This window comes from Amblyomma maculatum, chromosome 4 (assembly GCF_055883805.1).
Source record: "Amblyomma maculatum isolate TAMU_Amacu chromosome 4, ASM5588380v1, whole genome shotgun sequence".
NCBI lineage: Eukaryota > Metazoa > Arthropoda > Arachnida > Ixodida > Ixodidae > Amblyomma > Amblyomma maculatum.
The window spans coordinates 96,254,773-96,275,112 of NC_139347.1; the positions used below are offsets into that span (position 1 = coordinate 96,254,773).

General features: G+C 46.2%; 1 long non-coding RNA gene across 1 annotated transcript; it reads right to left on the reverse strand.

The window, feature by feature from the left end:
* Positions 1–338: 338 nt before the first annotated feature.
* LOC146191709 (uncharacterized) lies at positions 339–6,867 on the reverse strand. Its single transcript, XR_014706682.1, has 3 exons — positions 6,737–6,867; positions 5,220–5,345; positions 339–618 (listed from the first exon to the last, which is right to left on the reverse strand). It is a non-coding gene; the product is annotated as an uncharacterized LOC146191709 (long non-coding RNA).
* Positions 6,868–20,340: the final 13,473 nt, after the last annotated feature.

Sequence of the window (20,340 nt, forward strand, 5' to 3'; positions counted from 1 at the left end):
AGCAAGCATGTGCCATGGAAATTTCAATCACATACTAGTGCTCAATGCCTTTGTCGTGAGAGTAAAGCAGACAACAGAATATGCAACAGGTTCAAGTTTCCTGTTGTCTGCTTTACTTTCACACACAATGCACTGAACAGTAGTGTGCAATTAAAACTTCCATCAAAGAGGCACATATGCTAGCTGAGCTTTACACAAATGCACCATTCCTGAAAACATGCTAAGTGCATAGGCATACCAGCATGCGAAGTTGTAAAAAAAGCATATTTTTTTTTTTGCTTTATTGCAAAAACTGCATGCATAAATAGTCTACACTAAAAAAATATCGATGTTAAGGAATGGCATGGTAAAATGGAGGCCAACGGGAGTATTAAGAATCTACTTGAATAATTTTTTTTAATTATCCTTGGCCATGACAGCTCTTCCCTTGGGGAGGTGGTGGAGGAAAAGGTATTTATTGAAACCTAATATTTCGGAATTAGCGAGGAGATGATCGAGTTCTCTGTGGGCGGCCTCCGCAGGCCGGGATTCCAGGAGCAGTTACTATCCTGTGCATTTGCTCGATCAGCTGTTGCTGGTCTTTCAGGCCTAAGATGGAAAGAGCAGGCTGGGCTCCGCCTGCAATAGAAGGGAAAATTAAATTCAAGTTATCTGTGCTGAACTTTGATTACACATCTCCAAGGGCAACTGCCAGTTTCTCTCAATTGCTTTTTCCAGATGGCACTGTACGCATGCATCTCCATTCAGAACTGTCACATACTATATAGAAAGGTCATATAACTGCAGCAAAACCCATGCAGAATAACAAAATATACAAACGTAGTTTGACCAGAACCTGACATTCAGTATTTTAATGTTTTTATGTCGTCTTTTTGAACATGCCACTCTGACCAAACATGGCATGTTATGCTTGCTGCTATGCACCCTCAGCAATGCCCAAGACATGGAGTGCACATGCAGAGAAACTAAGCATAAAGGATGCTGTATATGAACATAAAGCACAGCCAGAGCATTGCAGTATTACACAGGTACGCATTGGCGGCAGAAACCTGCACTTTGAGCGGTTTAACAGGCAGATTTCTAAAGTAATTGTTCCTGCTCTGAAAAGAAGTGATCAATAATAACATCATTTAAAATTGTTACCTTTTTGTTCTGTAAACTGCACATTTCGCTGGTTTCCATGTACCCTCTACCGAAGACATTGCCTGGGCGTGTCGGGGGTATATCGACATCAACATCTAGGCTACAAGCGTCTAGAAAGCGTCTCCTTAGAGCAGCTGCGACGAAGTAACGTATCTGATAACATGCAAGCTGCTGCAGCAGAATAAAGATAGACATTTGACATGTGGCTAAAGCCCGATGTGGAAGCATAGCCTGCCGCAGTGATTGCGCAGTGTTCATGCTTCTACAAGAGTTAAAAGTAATTTGTTTACCCACAGCGCTATATGTGACATTACAATAGCAAGGCTTATAGTCACCCAAAACACAAAAAGCTGACAACCACAAGCTCCTGATGTATTACCGGCAGCATGCAGCATGGATGTTAGTTACTGAAATATGGTTGCATAATTCTGGCAACCAGCTGTGCATGTATGTCATGGATTTCTCAACTACGCACAACAAATTAGAAAAAAAAATAATGGTATTTATAAATGCAGCCAGCTGTTCGCAAGAAACATTGTAGCTTTTTTAAGGGGAAGGTAGTGGGCGCCAAAGAAACTGCCCCTGTAAAGGCGCCTAATTTGCCCCTATGTAATATCGGGGACAAGTGTGTGGACTACACAAACTGCAATCAAAGCACATAACTTTCACATCGACCAGGAAACTCAGACCATACTTGTCGATGTGAAAGTTGAACGTTAGTTCTTTCATGTGTGCAAGAGAAATAAGGTCACAATTCGTTTACATCGCGATTCTAGTCCAAAATCTAGACATACTGTCCAGAGACTTTCGCCCCCGCAGTATAAGCCACCACTTGGGTAAGAGATTAGTAAAAGAAGTGTATAAAAGACATTAGTGCTGTTGAACAGCCATAGCTATAAAAATGGTATTGACATTGAAGTACTGCCTTAAGGCGAGGCCTAGGGCATTACAAAAGCAAGAGTTAGTGTCCGCTGGTCCTCATTTGAACGAACAAAAAGAGGGGGGGGGGGGGGGGAGAAATCTACCTCAACTACATGTTTTGAGTGACACCAAGCCGCAGCTAGTATTAAAGATATCACACAGTTTTGTGAAAGATTTGGGAGCGCTTTGCTGCTTTCTTACAGGATTGGACAAAAGAGCTCACCATCTTCAGAAAGGCACGTTATATAGAAATGAAAATAGTGAATTTACTGCATCTGGCCACAACAACTTGCACACGGAGAGGAAGATGAACTGAAAATTTTATACATGAATGTACGTATTTACAACAGGTGAAACAATGACCATGATCTATGCCGAAGAGGAAAGAGATCAAAATCTAGCTCAGAACGAGTTCTCCTGGCCGCGGGGCCGTTTCATTAACTTCGGGACTCCGCCCACATTTCTCATCCCCAATGACAACGAACTCACACATGACTGGCTAACAAACATTTCGGCATGTCTTTCCACTTTCATAAATTCTTCACCCTCTCCCTAATACAAGCAATGCAAAAGGGACAACAAATTCGTTTCACAACAAACAGAATTTAGAGAATGGACCTCGAAATTATTGGCTCACTAGGTCACATGCCGAAATCTCTCCCCTAGAAAAAAAAAAAGAAAAATAAATTAGAACCCATCAAAATGGTGTCCCACGTGCGCAACCATTGCCCAAAGCTTGCATCCTTGGCGGCTCCTTTTACAGGGCAATTATTGCAATTATTGGCGTCCGAGTCAGCACCATTGCGGACCACATCAGAAGAGCCAACCCACATCCTCCCGCTCCGCATCATACCGTCACTGTTACACACTTGCCCTTTTTCAACGCCGCCATCACCCACCATTGTTGACATCCAGGGTTGGAATCCTCAATGAGACCCCACTCAGCGCGCCTGCACTGAATAATTGTCACTTTTATGGGCTCCCCAACAAGGAAGAGGGCCTTACACCCTTCAACCTGACAGCCTGACAGTGTTTTTTCTTTGAACGATAAGCAGTTCTTCCAAAAGAGGTGCTCGTTTCAAAGCTGTGCTGCCTCCGGGTGATGGGTCCAGTCAGCGTACTAAGGACCCCTTAGTATGCTTAGTACTAAGGACCCCTTAGTTGTATACTGTTCGTAAAGCTCCTTAAATAAAAATGAGCTCCCTACATGACACAGCGACGAGAACAAACTGCCTGTCCCCGCGTCTTCGAGTGCGAGAGCAAAGTCCTCGGAAGAGGGGACTTCTTTCCCTCTCTGCCTATGTTTCCGTTAAGCACTGTAACTGCTGTAGCTGCCTCTCTGTGCGCGTCTCTCCGCCTCCTGTCCGAGGGCAAGTGGGAGACGGCCGCAGCTGGGCATTGAACAGGTGACCCAAAAAGAGCAGACTAATAATGGTGCCTAGCATACCCACCGACCCCTTACAGAAATCATTAAAGAAATGAAAGCGACACATCAGATAACGCTACAATGTTTCTAAGTGCAAAGTCGACAACTCCAAGTCATATAAATATATGTACATCTCCGCACATTAACTAGACAGAAACAGTGCAGAGTAAACTAATAATTCAGTGTCTAGCAACACTATTAAAAGGGGATAAAGGCCACGGGGGGCTGCGATTATTAGTACCGTTTTGCCTTTAAACTACAATAACATACTTGTTGCAAGCTTAAAATCAAAGATTCACACCTGTCCCACCCACAGCAATGAAACACACATCTGACTCAAGTCTGCAGAGAAAGAGCAAGCTAGACTATTGCAGACGCACCCTTGGTTATTTTTCTGGCATTTCTGAGGGTGAAGAATCTGACTTGTCAGTAGCATGTATATGAATAAGAATCCTATGACAGTAAATGCATCAGATTTTCTGGAGTGGCTTTTCTTTGCTGACCACATATGAGGTGAGCTATAATTTATCCAACTTGGCCTAGGTTTATTCTATGAATAACAAAGCTATAGCAGGTACGCAGTCGTCCACTCAGGCTGAACATGCGAGTACGTGGCATGCACTTTTTGAGATGCCACTGCATCCATCGCAGCTGCACACCGTAGCGAAGAGGCAGGCAGCGTGAAGTACCAGCCTCTAGTCCCTCTACCACCACTGGGTTCCCAAACTAGGGACCCCTTGTTTTTGTCAGGACAGGCCCCCTCAGGGTCAGCTAGTGAGTAACCTCCTGTATTTGTATCTGATGGCAATGTTTTCCACCACCACCCACAATACGCAGCTGCGCATCATAGCAGATGTGAAGCAACAGCTCCTGGTCCTTCTATGCATAAGCCACTTTGCCTTGATGCACGCCTGCGCACCATAGTAAAGAGGCAGACGACATGACGCAGCAGCTCATGGTACCTTTACACATGAGCCCCCCCCATTGTACTTCGATACGCACCATAGCAAATATACAGACTACACCACACAGCAGCTCCTGGTCCCTCTATGCATAAGCCATTTTACCTCAATACGCACCTGCGTACCTGAGCGAAGAGGCAGACGTGAAGCTGCAGCTCTTGGGCCCTCCATGCACAAGCCACTTAGCATCAATGCACGGCTGTGCACTGTAGTAAAGAGGCGAAGGACGTTAAGCAGCAGCTCCTGGTCCCTCTACACATCAGCCATTTTGCTTCGATGCGCATCTGCACACCGTAACAAACAGCCAGATGTGACAAAGAAGCTCCTGGTTTCTCTACACATAAACCACTTTGCCTCAATGCACGTCTGCACACCGGAGCAAAGAGGCAGATGGCGTGAAGCTGGAGCGACTGGTCCCTCTACGCACAAGCCACTTAGCCTTGATGCATGGCTGTGACGGATGCATTGCCATTTTGCAAACTGCATGCCACACATTCCCATTCAAGCTAAGAGTGGACGACTGTGTAAACGTAAAATACTGGTTATTTACTTCAATGGACAATGACAAAAAGTAACATGGTGGACAATGTAAAAAAAATTTGCTGCATAAAGTTTGTTGAAACCAGTTCTACATCCTACATGTAAGCAAGCTAAAACCTTAATGCCGAAGGGATGTCCTGTGTGTTTAAAATCATCACGCTCAAACAACTTCAACACTGACAATCATGATTCAATATTAATAATATAGATAATGATACAATACTCACTTTTAGCCATACCAAAGAAATGAGAATGCAAAGGGATGTTGCTGTTTTTCCCCCGTGGATGACAGTTTTCCATGTTCAAAGTGCTGCTTCCTGTTGGCCTACGAAATCGGCTACAGCAAATGGCATCTGAAATATTTTTGGAAGCCTCATGCTAGTCTTCAACGAGAAAAGCATTGCCATACAGAAGCAGAACACAAATACTTTTACAACACACTAAAAGCACCAACTGCGGTGCTGTTTTTATGATGACTAGGCAGAGGTTTTGCTGTAGCAAGCCAAATGTTAGCCTTCAATAAGGAAAGCATTCCCATACAGAAACAGAACACAAAAACTTTTACAACACATTAAAAGCATCAATTGCACAAATGCTTGTAAGATGACCAGGTACAGGTTTCTGCTATAGCCCACATCATGTGACCAGCGGTTATCAGAAGCCTTGTACGTGAGCATGATGCCCTAGATTCAATTTATGGCTATCACTGTATTAACAAGCATGGGTTTAAAGCTACTTTAATATGATAATCTAAGAACATGGTAAGAGCTTTCAGTGCGAGACATAAGCTCAGTATCATGCACTATAAGGTGCTGCATGGCTCTAGTGTAGCTTTGGCATTATCTCGCTGTCAATAATGCAGTGAAGTTCTGAGGAGCCTTTGAATATCTGTAAGGACAAAGCAACAACAATTTTGTTTTCATCTCACTTTTGCTCAACTCGTGTTTTTTTTTTTTGTTTTTTTTTTTCTTTTTTTTTTTTGAGCCCGCGGCTTGCATGGCCTCTCAGTATGCCTGTTTTGCATAAAAGAAGGCGTTGCAGGCACCAGAGCTCACAGCCCACTGTATCGCGGCGGCGGTATGTCAAATTCGTGCCAGAACAGCGCAGAACAACGGGTCAAGAAAAAGACAAGTGCTGACTTTTTTTTTTCTCTCATATCCTTGTCCGGTTGTTCTGCGCGGTTCGGTCCCACATGCATAATCAACATGCGCAAGGTGCTGTCCTGGTTTGTCAAAGCTGAAGGAGAGTACTAAACCTTTAGTTATTTAGTAGCTACAGCCGTTCCTTCTAGAAACTGTAGTTGCCGTAAAGCTCGAGAGAGAAAGATCAGCAGCTGTCCACTTAAAAAGAAAAAAAAAAAAAAAAACTCGCGACGTTTTCACAAGTGTAGGCATGTCGCACGATGGGCTCGAGGAGTGCAAAATTTTTCTCGTATAGTTTTTACAACTCAGCACGTTGCGCATGGTAAACAAATTAACTCCTTTAAAGCTCGGGCAGGCACTCCTTTATCAGAGACAGAGAAGTTGCGCGGCTTACTGGCGCAGCGTCCAGTAATGCCGAGAAAGATGGCCCTCAGACTTGAGGCTGCACTTTAGTTAGTCGGCGCGGAGCCATCCTGTCCGTCTCGCCTAAAACACTCGACCGTTCGGCTGCTGTACAGAGCTGTTTCCTTACGCAAAAGCTCACCACTATCGGTGCATCGAAAAGTTCAACTAAAGAAACAAAAGTTCGGTGAAATACTTACTTTGGAATCAGCGGGTGAACAAAGTGTGCCAGCCGCACCAAGCCACAGCAAAAACAATGCTAGCAGTGCATTACAGCCGTAGGTATTTGTAGCTGCGCAGAAAATGCAGAACACGGAAACGTGAAGCCATCTTCCATGACTAAACTTCAACTTGTCAGGTGGATTGGATTGGCTCATTTCAGATTTTTTTGAGGATAGGTTCGGTTTCGTTCTTTTTGAGCTTGCTGCTTGCTGCGTCTATTCAGCCACTGATTAAAATTTCACCGAAGCATCATGATAGAAAAATGTTTAATGGTAATTTAACTTATCAAAAATTTTTGATAGAATTCAACGATGAAACACGCGGAAAATAAAAAAAAACTGTTTAATGGAAACGCTTTCTATCGCATCGATTCGCTCTGGCATCATATAATGCAGACTTCACGGCATTACTGATTTATACGCAGTACAGATGAGCACGACGACTACAAACTATATCATAGCTGTGTAAAAGCAAATCCAGTGGCGGACGTACGGCGGCTGTCCGCTGGGCGAACGGATTCGACCATCCGCTTTCGTACGTACGCCGGAATTCCGGCGGACGTCCGAAATCGGCCGCCGAGTTGCGGCCGAGTTCGGTTGTCCGTCGGACATCAGTGGCCGTCTGGGTCTACTCTGGCCCCAGACAACCACGCACAAGTATTCCCCAAAACCGAGATCACGCCGATACTTACGGGAAACCTCGCCGCACAGGAAAGCTGATTGTTCACATGTACAGCGCTGAGTGGATTGAATTTGCCTAGATGCTTTTTGCGGCCGCTGTCATAGAACGTGATAGTGTATTACTGCATGCGCCACTAACAGTAAATTATTTCCTGAAACCGAGCAAAGTATATGGATTTCTGATGTGTGTGATGTTAATATATAAGGCTTCTTAGTAGTGTAATTATTTTGTTTTGCAATGCGAATAAATTTCACCGTGTAAGAGAACTTTTACACACTTGACAGAATTTACAATAATAAGCGATTAATTTTCAGTAACGTTAAAGTGCAAGCTGCGAATTACTCGCTGCGAAGACATCGTTATACACTGCACATGGGCACTGTCATGTTCTGGGAAGCAATTTTACAGGCTGAAATTTCTTTATGACTAAATATTTAGCAGTGACTAAACCTTTGTGAAGTAAAATATTAGGTTTGCTTCCAAAACAGATGCCGGATATAAAACTATTCCGAAAGAAATGGAGGTCATCTTATCATGCGACTATAAAAATGTATTTATTCTCGCGAACTAAACACTGATATTTAAGCCCCCGCTGAAGCTGTTTTACTCCCCTTGTCAGAAATGATGAGTTTTGTCGGAAGACAACACTTGCACGAAATGGTATTATAATGATTATAATAGGCTACCAGTAAGGTACATTGATATAGGTGTATTACGTAATATTTAGGTGCAGGGAATATATGTTTCCCAAACATTCCAGCATTTCTCTAAAGCAAAATGTGCTCACTATAACTTTTACGGATGCACAGAGCATTCAACAACAAAAAAAAGAAAAGAAAGGAAATGCATATTGGCCCGGATTTAACGCATGAAAGCGACATCGGCTATGACGGATGATTGCAGAGGCTGGTTTTGGTGTCGTATTTTTTTTTTATTATTAACACCACATTTACCACGTGGGATTGTTTATTGTGCAGTGAAATCCCACAGCAGAGGAACGCCTTTCGAAACGGTTGTGATTGAATCCCCCGTTCTCGAAATCAGCAGTCGAGCGCCCTTACCACTGAGACACCGCGACAGAGGTTTAATAGCAAAAAAAAAAAAAAAAAAAAAGAAAGTAGTCGCACAGCTCTATCGAGCATACAGACGGCATAGTAGGCATAGAGTGGTCTGTTCAAACTGCATTCTGCTATATGAAGCGGTCTGCGGTGGCATATGTTTTAGTACCTGCGGTATTCCAAACAGAAACGGGAATATGCGATTTCTGAGCGTTTGCATTAACTTTTATTGACGGCAGCGACCTGTTTTGCTTTGACACGGCGGTAACGACAGTACCACTTCGTTTGAGACATTGCATGTAAAAGGATATCAAGCGCCGAAGACCGCGATGGATGATGTCCTTATCCAAGCATGACATGCTCGATACGGACAAGTATATGTTTTTTTTTAATGAAGCGTGGGGTTATAGACTGTTCATATTTATTTTGCAAGAGGCATATAGGTAAGCAAAAGCTCACAGGAACTGCGAAACAAACAAAAACACTCTTGTACACGCCGCATGCGCGGGCGTAAATCACTGCGGGCTGGCACGCGACGCGAAAACGCATCCACACTGAGTAGGTTTCGCCGCTGAGCCGCAAGGTGGCGACTCTGCTCGATCTCGAGGCCAATAGAAACACCTCGGCTTAGTACCAGGGTGACTGCCCTTTCGGCGATTCCATCGCCGGTGTGCGCCACGTCGCACTTCACTTGAACAAGAGAGCATGATCGCGGAGGTAATGTCACCGTCTCCTTGGCGACGCGTAAGGGCATCGGTGGTACTTCCGCATAACCAAGGTCTCCATGATTCTTGGTGAAGGCAACGACGCTATCTCGAATGCTGATTACAGCCCCATGAAGGCGCAGAAAGTCCATGCCCAAGATGAGGTCTTTGCAACAGTCAGGGAGAATAACGAAACTGCCGACAAACACCGCGTTTCCTATTGCTATCCGGGCAGTGCACTTCCCTGTCGGTGCCAGTAGCTGACCCCAAGCACTTCTAATTACTGGCCCAGTCCATTCAGTTCTTACTTTACGCAGCGTATCAGCCAGTTTCTGGCTAATAATTGAAAAATCCGCTCCGGTATCCACTAGAGCATGTACCTCCAGCCCGTCAATAGAAACAGCGAGGTCAGCACTAACAATTTCATCCAGGTTGTTCGTCTTTTTCGGCATTTGCGGCGGAAGTGCAGCAAGGTCGGCGCTGTCAGCTTCGTCGTCGGGGCTGCTCATCTGGTGCGGCATTTTCGGCGGTAATGTAGGCGGCATTTTCGGCGGTAGTGCGGCGATGTCAATGTTAATGTTAACAGCGGCGTCAGAAGCACAGGTTGTCGGCGGTTGCGGCGGTGGTGAGGGGTTTGGCATTTTTTCGACTGGTTGCAACCTCCCCTCGCGAGGTTGCGGCTGTTAGTTTCCCCGGTGAGGGCTCGGGGACCGCTGTCCGCTAGCGTCAGCAATGCTACGGCGCATTGGCGAAGGATAACGCTGTGGTGATGGGGAGGAGCGGCGGCGGAAGCCCCGGGACTTGTTTTCCCTGCTGACCGGAGGGTTGTCCTCGATTTGGGCAGTGTCGGCATTGAAGTGTTGGCGAGCAGAAGCAGGCGGAAAGGCTTGCCCCTCTTCGCGGTAGCGGCAGTACCGATACACGTGGCCAGGTTGTCCGCAGTAGAAACAGAGTGGCCGGTTATCATAACTGCGCCACCTGTCAGTTCGGCGTGGTTGAAAGCGCCTGGAAGGCGCCCACTGAGGTCCATGGAAGAGTCGCGTCTCCTGACGGCTCGATGAGCTCGATGGGGCGTAGTCTGGAGGCGGGCGACGAAGGACTGCGGCATAGCTCTCATGTTGCTGCTCCTGGTAAGGTGCAGGAACGTCGGCCGTGAAGCTGACCGGTTGTGGAGCGTGGTATGGCTCCGAAATAGCTGCCGCGTTGTCGACGGGGTGAGACTGGTTACATGGTGCAGACGGTGATAAGGCATACCGAATTTCATTCCTGACGGTTTCCACGAGGGCCTGTGATGACTGAGCCTTCGTAGCCGTAATTCGCTGGAGCTCCTCAAGGACAATTTCTCTAATGAGGTCTCGAAGAGCGGTCCTATCGGTTGCATTCAGCGCCGCCGCAGTCGTCGAAGCACAGTTAACGGGTCGGTTGTACTGGCGGCACCGGTCTTGTAGGGCTCGCTCTATAGCAGTATGTCCTTAACGAACTCTCTCACCGTTTTAGGTGGGTTGCGTACCAAGCCGGCAAACACCTGTTCTTTTACACCATGCATGAGATGCCGTAGCTTCCTTGGCTCACTCATATCAGGGTCGGCACGGCGAAAAAGGCGAGCCATGTCTTCCGCAAACATAGCCACGCTCTCATTTGGCTTCTGGATGCGCACTTCAAGCAGGCGCAGCGCATTGTCCCGTCGGTCAGTTCTCGCGAAAGTGTCGACCAGCTGGCAGCGGAAGTCATCCCATGTGGATAAGCTGGCCTCGTGGTTTTCAAACCACGTTCTAGCATTATCCTGAAGGGCAAAATAAACATTACAAAGCTTCTGGTCTGCGCTCCACTGGTTTATCTTGGCCACTCGCTCAAACTGGTCGAGCCAGTCCTCCACATCTTCAAACGCTTCCCCGCGAAAGCACTCTGGCACCTTGATGTTCTGTAGAGTCACCGGCGTAGGGTTGGTATGTGCCATGGCTTGGGAGGTCTGAGGAACTTGGGCGTTTGAGGAGTCGTTCGGTAGGTGACTGTACTCCGGCGCTAGGCCTAGAAGGCGGCGGCTAGCACGATGGACAGGCGTGTCGACGTTTGGGATCCGCTGTGGACTGCCGGAAGGAGTCCTATGCATACCCCAGCGCGCTCCACCAGTGTCACGTCTCGGTAGAACACCAAGGAGGACCTAGCGATAGATGGTTTGAATGGCAGACCAGAACAAGTCTTGCGTTCAAGCTTCTTTCACTTCCAGGCTCGCGCTTGTCGTCCCAGATGCCATCTTTTGCGTCGTCTTCTATATGCGTCAATATATATATATATATATATATATATATATATATATATATATATATATATATATATACGTGCAAATATCCGTATCATCAAAAAAGCCGGAGAGGCCATGCCCGAGCGCTTCTTTTGCGCGCTGATGAACCCTCGATTGCAGAGCGCAAATTCAATTCAACCATGAACAAAAACGTGGGCGTCCAAAGGATAACAGGCATCGCACCAGCACAATTACAGTGGATTGTGCCAACTGCCAGCACTAAAAAGGCGGGGAAGTTCGAGGCAGCAGCGGCCGCTAACCACTTGGACATGCTGTATTCGCCTTCATGCACGAGGTTACAAAAGGAGCGCTTTCGACGATAGTTGAGGGAACAGATCGAAGCCGCTGCCAGAACCTGGCAGGTCTTCGACCACCACTGAATAGTCGGTGAATAGATGAGATGCGTGAAAGCAACTGACTTGCATGCACTCTCCGCATTTCCAGCACTCCTCTGGCGCTGGAATCGCAAAATCTTCGTGTTGCCGGTTACCCTGCCACGGCAGTCCCAAAGACGTTGCCACTGTCTTCAGATACGTCTGAAGAGGACTGAGCAGACGCACGTATAGGGCGCCAATGATTTTGATGTTAACGTATTTTTAACGTGAACGAACGTGCGTAGATTAATAAACTTCTTCTTTTTTTTTTTTTTTTTACTCAGCTGTGCAAATGAAAGGTTGTCTAGTCGTTCCTTGTAAGCCCTGCGTTCTTTCGTTTTTCTTTTTTACGCTGTTTATCGGAAGCGCAAGTACGGTCCGTTTAGGTACGATCAGAACGATGCTTGAAAGTCAAAAATAACGCGTGTATCAAGCACCAAGAAGACAAGGCACAGGTCGGTTAGCCTGACTGCAAACATCTCCAGCAATTAAACACCTCGCATGGGAGAAACGAGCCGTGTATTTATGAGGTACGTTAGGCTGAAGTATTTGGCAATGAAGGTTACTAGCTTACTGCGCAGCGTTGTTTTGTTCTTTGTCGCCAATACAAACTGCATTGATCTGCAGCAAAGGGGCCTCAGTCTCTAGATTATTCATCTGATACTTACAAAATTTTACTGAATTTCTTCCCTGACACTAATTCACTAAGCGTGCAAAAAAAGTTGCAACACAAAATGTGATAAGAGCTTGGTTCACGAAGTTACCTGAGCTTGTTGTGCTCCCTTTTACGGGATCGGCGGTAGATGAAAATGTAACGCCCAGAACGTCTTCCCTTGTTTGATATTTTTTATTAGATTGGTTCACTACAAAGCGATAAAATCAGTTTGTTCATCCCGGACGCGTCACAGGTCAGATTGAGGCTGATATGCGAGGTACAACACTTACTCTTCAAAAGGCTCTAACCACATCATCATCATCATCAGCCTGATTACACCCACTGCAGGGCGAAGGCCTCTCCCATATTTCTCCACTTAACCCGGTTCTTTGCTAGCTGCATCCACTTGACCCCTGCGAACTTCTTAATCTCATCCGCCCACCTAACTTTCTGCCGGCCCCTGCTACGCTTTCCTTCCTTGGAATCCAGTTTGTTACCCTCAGCGACCATCGGTTATCCTCTCTTCGCACTACATGTCCTGCCCATGTCCATTTCTTCTTCTTAATTTTTACTAGAATGTCGGTAACTTGAGTTATTTCTCTGACCCACTCTGCACGCTTTCTATCTCTTAATGTTACCCCTACCATTTTTCGTTCCATAGCCCTCTGGGTTGTCCTCAACTTAAGTAGAACTCTCTTGGTTAGCCTCCACGTTTCAGCCCCATAGGTGAGTACAGGCAAGATGCAACTGTTGTATACTTTCCTCTTGAGCGATACCGGTAAGCTGCTAGTGATAACCTGCGAGTGCTTGCCAAATGCGCTTCATCCCAATCTTATTCTTCTTGTTATTTCCTTTTCACGGTCCGGATCTGCGGTTACTACCTGTCCTAAGTAGACGTATTCGCCAACTACTTCCAGTATTTCGCTACCTAATGTAAACTGCTGTTCCTTCCCGAGGCTGTTGAACATTACCTTAGTCTTCTGCATATTGATTTTCTTGCCTACCTTTCTACTTTTCCTGTCTAGGTCATCAATCATTATTTGCAGTTCATCCCCCGAGTTGCTTAGCAAGGCAATGTCATCAGCAAATCGCAGATTACTGAGGTATTCTCCATCTACCCTTATACCTAACTGCTCCCATTCCAAGTCTCTGAATACTTCCTCTAAACAAGCTGTGAATAGTAATGGAGAGAATGTGTCTCCTTGCCTAACGCCTTTCTATATGGGAATTTTGTTACTTTCTTTATGCAGAACTATGGTTGCTGTGCGGCCACTATATATATCTTCCAGCACTTTCACGTACTGCTCGTCTACCCCCTGATTTCGCAATGCCTGCATCACCGCCGAGGTTTCAACTGAGTCAAATGTTTTTTCGTAATCAATGAATGCTATATATATGGGCTGGTTATATTCCGAGCATTTTTCTATCACCTGATTGATGGTATGGATATGATCGATAGTAGAGTACCGTTTCCGAAACCCTGCTTGATCCTTTGCTTGATTGCAGTCTAAGGTTGTCCTGATTCTATTAGCGATTACCTTAGTAAATACCTTATACGTAACAGACAGTAAGCTGATTGGTCTGTAATTTTTCAGGTCCTTAGAGTCCCTTTTCTTGTGAATGAGGATAATGCTTGCATTCTTTCATGGTTCCGGTACCATCGATGACACCAGGCACTGCGTATACAGGGCGGCCAGTTTTTCTAGCACGATATCCCCCCCGTCCTTCAGCAAATCTGTAGTTATCTGATCCTCTCCAGCTGATTTCCCCCTTTTCATAGGTTCTAGTGCTTTCTTGACCTCGTCCTTCGTCACTGGTGGAACGTCTGACTGTTTTTCTCTACCGCCAATCTCATTACGGTCCTGACTACTTTGGCTACTGTAGAGATCTGTATAGAACGCCTCGGCAACTTTGACTATCTTTTCCATATTAGTGATGACGTTGCCCGCCTTGTCCCTTATCGCATACATCTGGTTTTTGCCTAGACAATTCCATTCAAATGTATATTAGCTTTCTCGAGGCGTGCGCTTGTGAGACAGCAGAAGGAGTATTTGGTGGCGATAAAATTAGGTTTACCATTATCAACGCTACTCAATCGAAGCCCTTGGCGTCCTTAACGAGAAGAATGGGTTCGCCACCACTTTGAAGTATAGTGCCGGCGTAGCTTTGCCTCCGTTATCGGCGTCGAAAAATCGGTGTCGACGTAAGTATTTCACTTTCAAAACCAGCCGGTAAAGGCATCCAGTGCGTATAAAATCCCCGTTTGCGATAATAGTGTTGCCGATAGAACGTGGTGTACCCGACTGATATACTAGTCAAAATGTTTTTTCATCAACGTCCTCTCAAGCTCTGTATCTATTGGTGGAGCCTTTATCCTCGCCTTTCCACATATTTCAGTCTTTAGGATCGCAGTACCATACCGCTGCGAAGCAAGTCCGGTTGTCTGCTTACCGTTGGTAAATATAGCAATGACTAAAGGGATAAGGTAAAGCGATGGGAACAGACATTTTTCCTTTCATATAGTAGCTTGTCTCAATACAAGTCAGTGGGACGTGCGTTTCGTTGAACAGTGAGGCAAGTTCACTTGGCTGGTTGGTTTGTTGGGTTTAGCGTTCCAAGGCGACTAAAGATATGAGAGATGCCGTAGTGGAAAATTCCAGAAATTGTGATCAACTGGGGTTTTTAATGTGCACTGACGTCGCACAGCAAACAGGCGCCTAGAATTTCGCCTCCAACGAAAAGCGGCCGCCGAGGCCGAGATTCGATCCCGCATCCTTAGGCACAGTAGTCGAACGCCCTTCCACTGCACCACCCCGGTGGGGCGCAAGTGCACTTCATTCCATCAATATTTAGAACGCACAAATTTCATTGAGACTCAAATTAGATATTAATAAAAACAAGTTAATAAAATCATAACCTGATCAGAAGAAATTTTTTCCCGCAATGCTCATGTCATTTTGAGCAAAGGCTAGTACCGAAGCACAATGAATCCCCCTGGCTGCTGCCATCAAGAAGCCAAGTGCAGTTTTTTTTTTTAAGTTTGGAGTGGAATGTTCAACGTCTCTTTCATTGCATCATTCTTTATACATATTTCTTTTGACAGAAAGGTGACTGGAGAACATGATCATGAGAATGTTAAATGCTTCACTGAGTTACTGAATTTGCGACTTTCAACCGAGTCCTTCACGAATGATTCCATCAAGACTGGCGCACCTGGCATTCACGTACGGTTTTACTGCAGGGGATGAACCAGTATGTCACGATAACGGATCGATGCCATTTGAGGGCCCCCTAAAATAGGGGTGCAGTCATCGCTGTATTCTTGAGCTGTGTCCGATTAGCACATTTTTTTTTTTTGTTCCTAATAACATGATCCGGGTGCCAAAGCGACACACTTTCCACTATATTGCTTTTCATAAGTTATTTGGAGCCCAGCGAAAGGCAAGGGCGAGGTAGGACAAACAAGACGACGAATGCGTCTATTGACTGCATTGTAAGAATGTCTTACGAGCACTATTATGTGGTGCGCGTCGTCCTGTTTGGTCCAGAGGTTGCCCTTGGCTTCCATAATTATCTAAAAAGCTTGTGAAACGGAGTATAGAGGAAAGTGCAACAGAAATGCGCTAATCGGACATATCTTAAAAATACAGCGGCGAACGGCAATTAAGGCCGGAGATGCCACGCGCGTGCAATTTTTTTTGCGCGATGACGAACCCTCTATTGCAGAGTGCATAAGGTCATATCAACGCGTCGGCGCGTTGGTATGACGGTCAATACCCCGATGTGAAACTGCAGATAAATAGCAGGCGTGTGCGTGAAATACTGATTGACCACGACTTCACGATAATTATTTTGTTTAGTTGCACCTGACTGTTGCTATTGGTTGTCCATGAACCTGGAGCAGAGTTGTTCAACCTAACACATCATATAATGAGGTCTTTCGGTTCTATAAACGCAATTCTGTTGTCAGTGAGCGCACCTTGAATGCAAAAACTGGGTCATGGGGAGGAAACGAAATAGTACGCGGAAAGAACCACAAGTCCCACTTAAATACATCACAGAGTATAGAAAGAAGTTCATTAGATTGCATCCCTGAATCCAGAGCCTTTTATGCTAAGTTTCTGCTGGCTTGTCACCATTGCACTCGGACTTCATCGCCTTTTTTCAATTCCTTGAGCGCGCGCTGCATAAAATTTAACTTCTCTAACTTCATGCGAACGCAAGCCTTGCATTCTTTAGGAAACTTTTCCGGCTACAAGGAGCTCCAATAAAACCAATACAGACGTCTCATGGCATTGCGCAGATCGTGCGTTTTTACGTGAAACATTTGGTTCCTGAGATTGAAGAGCATTCAGCTGGGTAACGTGCTGCGGCCGCGATTACTGGCCTTCTGAAAAAAAAAAAAAAAGTCAGTGGGATTATACTGACACTACGCCGTGGAATATAAAAAAAAAACACCTGTTTTTTTTTTTTTTTTTAACTACAGCCCCGCCGGGTGGCGCAGGGGTTAGAGTGCTTGACGACTGTGTCCAAGGATGCGGGTGGTGGTGGTGGTGGTGACAAACATTTATTTACTCTTTGCACAAGGAGGTGTGGTACCGAGGCCCTATTGTCCCAGGCCTACACAAATCTAGGTGGAACTCCTATTCCGGAGCCCCAATGGCGTCTAACGCCGCTCGCGTCTTGGCGACCAAGGTCCGCAGGGACTGTAGGTCATGGCAGCTGAGCAGCGCCGCCTCCCAGGCCTCCCCAGAAGGGTGGGTAATTAAGGATCGGGAACGGTGGGGATTGGATGGTCAGGCCCCGACCATGTGGAAACGTCCGAGAAGGTCGCTCCACACTGGCTGCAGCCCACATCAAAGTCTGTATTGAAGTGCTTCAAGACTGCCGGGCACAGCATTGTGTTTGTAAAAATTTTGAAGGAGCCTTTCGTCAGCTCTCCGGAGACCTTTACAAGGTTCCGGAAAGCGGCGGTGGCTGTCCTAATATGTAGTAATTTCTTTGAATGTAATAAGACATTAGGTGGGCTCGGAGTAGATTTACCGAGCAAGTTTGAGTGCCCAGGTAGAGAGCGTGAGGGCCGCCTGATTGGCTAACTCATTGACCAGGAGTCCAGCCCCAGATGAGACTACAATTTTGAGGGTTGCTGGACCGACAGCAATTCTGTAGGATGCCCTTGGCTAGAGGAGGTATCCAACTCAGTTCAACATTCCGAAAGGCCCTCTTGGAGTCGGTAATAATGTGTTTTACTTGTGGGAGGGAGAGGGTGAGCGCAATCCCGATTTACTCCACGTGTGTTGTGTTGTGGGCCTGGAACGTGAGTCCTGCCACTGTGTCCTGTGTTGGTGTTGTGGACCACTGCCGCGGTGAACGACCTCTCACGGTAGGGACCGGCAATGTCCACGTAGTATACATGTTGTTGTCCATCATAATGCCGCTCCAGCGCTTCCGCACGCGCCTGGCGACGGCCATTATGATCAGAGTGTGACATGTCGCGGAGAATGGGTCTGACTCTGAGGGCGCGTCTCCAGAGTTCTGGCGTCGTACCCGTTCCTCAAAGGTGCATTGAATGGGTAGTCGATCAAGGTAACCGGATGGCGTTTGTGATAAGCGTGTGTATTCGCTGAAAAGATGGGCCTCTCGGAGTTCCCGATAGGTGTTGACTATCCCAAGGTCGAACAAACTGTGGTTGGATGTGGCAACGTGGAGGTCAAGAGCCCGTTTGATAACTTTGGGATGTATGACCTCGAGTTCGTCCTCGTCATGTTTGCACATGTGAAGGTAGAGGGTTGAGTAGAGAATTCTACTCGTAACGAATGCATGTGCCAGCCGCAATCTTCGTAACCCCCCACGCTTATTGGAGACCCGGCGGACCATACAGCCCATCTGGTCGCCATACATGCAAAGTTTCGTTAGTGTTGTGTCCGGGCTGCGTTGTTGGGGAATAAAGAGACCAAGGATGCGGATCTCTTTGGCCTCTCTAATCGAACGCGAAAGGTGTGTAAGGTGAATTGATGTGTCGTCTCGAGGGGAGGGACGGATGTGGACGAGTTTTGATTTGGTGGGGGCACATTGCAGACTACAGTACGTAGCGTAAGCGTCCACCACCTCCACTACCTGTTGTAGGCATGTTTTCATGTGTACAAGATTACCTTCCATTTCCCAGATAGAGATATCATCCGCATATATGGCATATCGGATCTGCCAGGCATGGATGCGGGATCGAATCCCGGCCTTGAAGACCACTTTTCTGTGGAGGCGAAGCAAGGCGCCCGTGTGCTGTGCGATGTAAGTGCACGTTAAAGAACCCCAGGTGGTCGAAATTTTCTGAGTCCTTCACTACAGCAGCTTTCACAGCCTGGGTCGTTTTGGGACGTTAAACCCCATAAACTAAACTAAACTTATGTAACTACATTGAATGATTTGTTGGTTGATTGATCGTCTCCAAGAGGCGTGATTCCGTTCCTTCAACGGTAGGGTCCTCTGAGCAGGCGTCACCTGGCGGCAGATAGCGGAACTATTGTAAAAAGAAATAGCGGGTTTAAAGCGTGCCGTACACGTTGCTTCAGTGGCGCAATGAATTGACACTACTTTCTACTTTTTTCTATTACTTTTTTCATTTATTTATTTTTTAACACAACATTACAATAAGCCACCAAGCTCATTCCTGGGGAGTGTTCCCCTTTAGGTTACAATATGTAGTGTTTTTATTTCTTAATAGCCGCAAAAGCAGCCTTGAACAGAGCCCCGAGGTGATGGCATGACAATGGTAAAACTAATCAATTACCTTCACCGTAATCATTTGCTGCCTTCAGTGAGTGTATGTTACCTGATGATGATGATGATGCTGATGTTCAGGGCCATACCCTTTGAAACGGGTCGGCACCAAAACTGGTGCGCAGGCCAAAAGTGAAAGGGAGAAGAAAGAAGGAAGAAAGATTAAAAAAAGGAAGAACAAACAAACAAAAGACAGAGGACTGGGAGAAGAGAAGCACGAACAGGATGATGCCACACCCTCCCAGGTGAAGTTCGGGGTGGGGTAGCTGGCTCCACACTACACTCCTACACCACGCCTTTAGGTTGCGTTCAGAGACACCTTTTGGTAACTATCGCCGTTTAACCCGCTGAGAGGTAACCAGTGAGGAGAAAGAAGTTGCGGGACCCAACCGTTGAGGAGACGGAATTACGCCTCCAAGAGTAACCAATTGGATTCCAAGGGAAGGAAAGCGTAGCAGTGGGCGGCAGGAAATAAGTTCTAAGAAGTTCGCAGGAGCCTAGTGGATGCAGCTAGCACAGGACCGGGTTAATTGTAGAAATATGGGAGAGGCCTTCGCGCTGCAGTGGGTATAGCTCCGCTGATGATGTGTGCTGTGCAACAGAATACAAATAGCATTCCTAACTTGTTCAACTATATTTTGATTGATTGATTGATTTATATAGGCGTGGTAATCCAATCAAAATCGCGTGCAGCGAACACTCGAAGTGCGCATAAGAATGATAAAAAATGTTCGGTATACTCTTCGAATGCTAATCGCTGACGTTGAACCAAAATAGCCTTTTATTCTCACAAAGGAACCAAACCCTCTGTTCGGACCTCTCTGGCATCTTGTGTCCGGTACGATATCGTCTCTACAGGGCAAAACCTGCACTGGCTGGCTTCAGTTTCGAGGTGCGACCAGAGTGAGTTCGGGAAGACAATGCAAAAATTGAACGCCTGATGAACCAAATTTTTTTTTTCTGGCGACGGCATATCCAGATGCTGCAGACCACACCGATTCAACTATCACGTCAACTGATGCTGCGTTGAG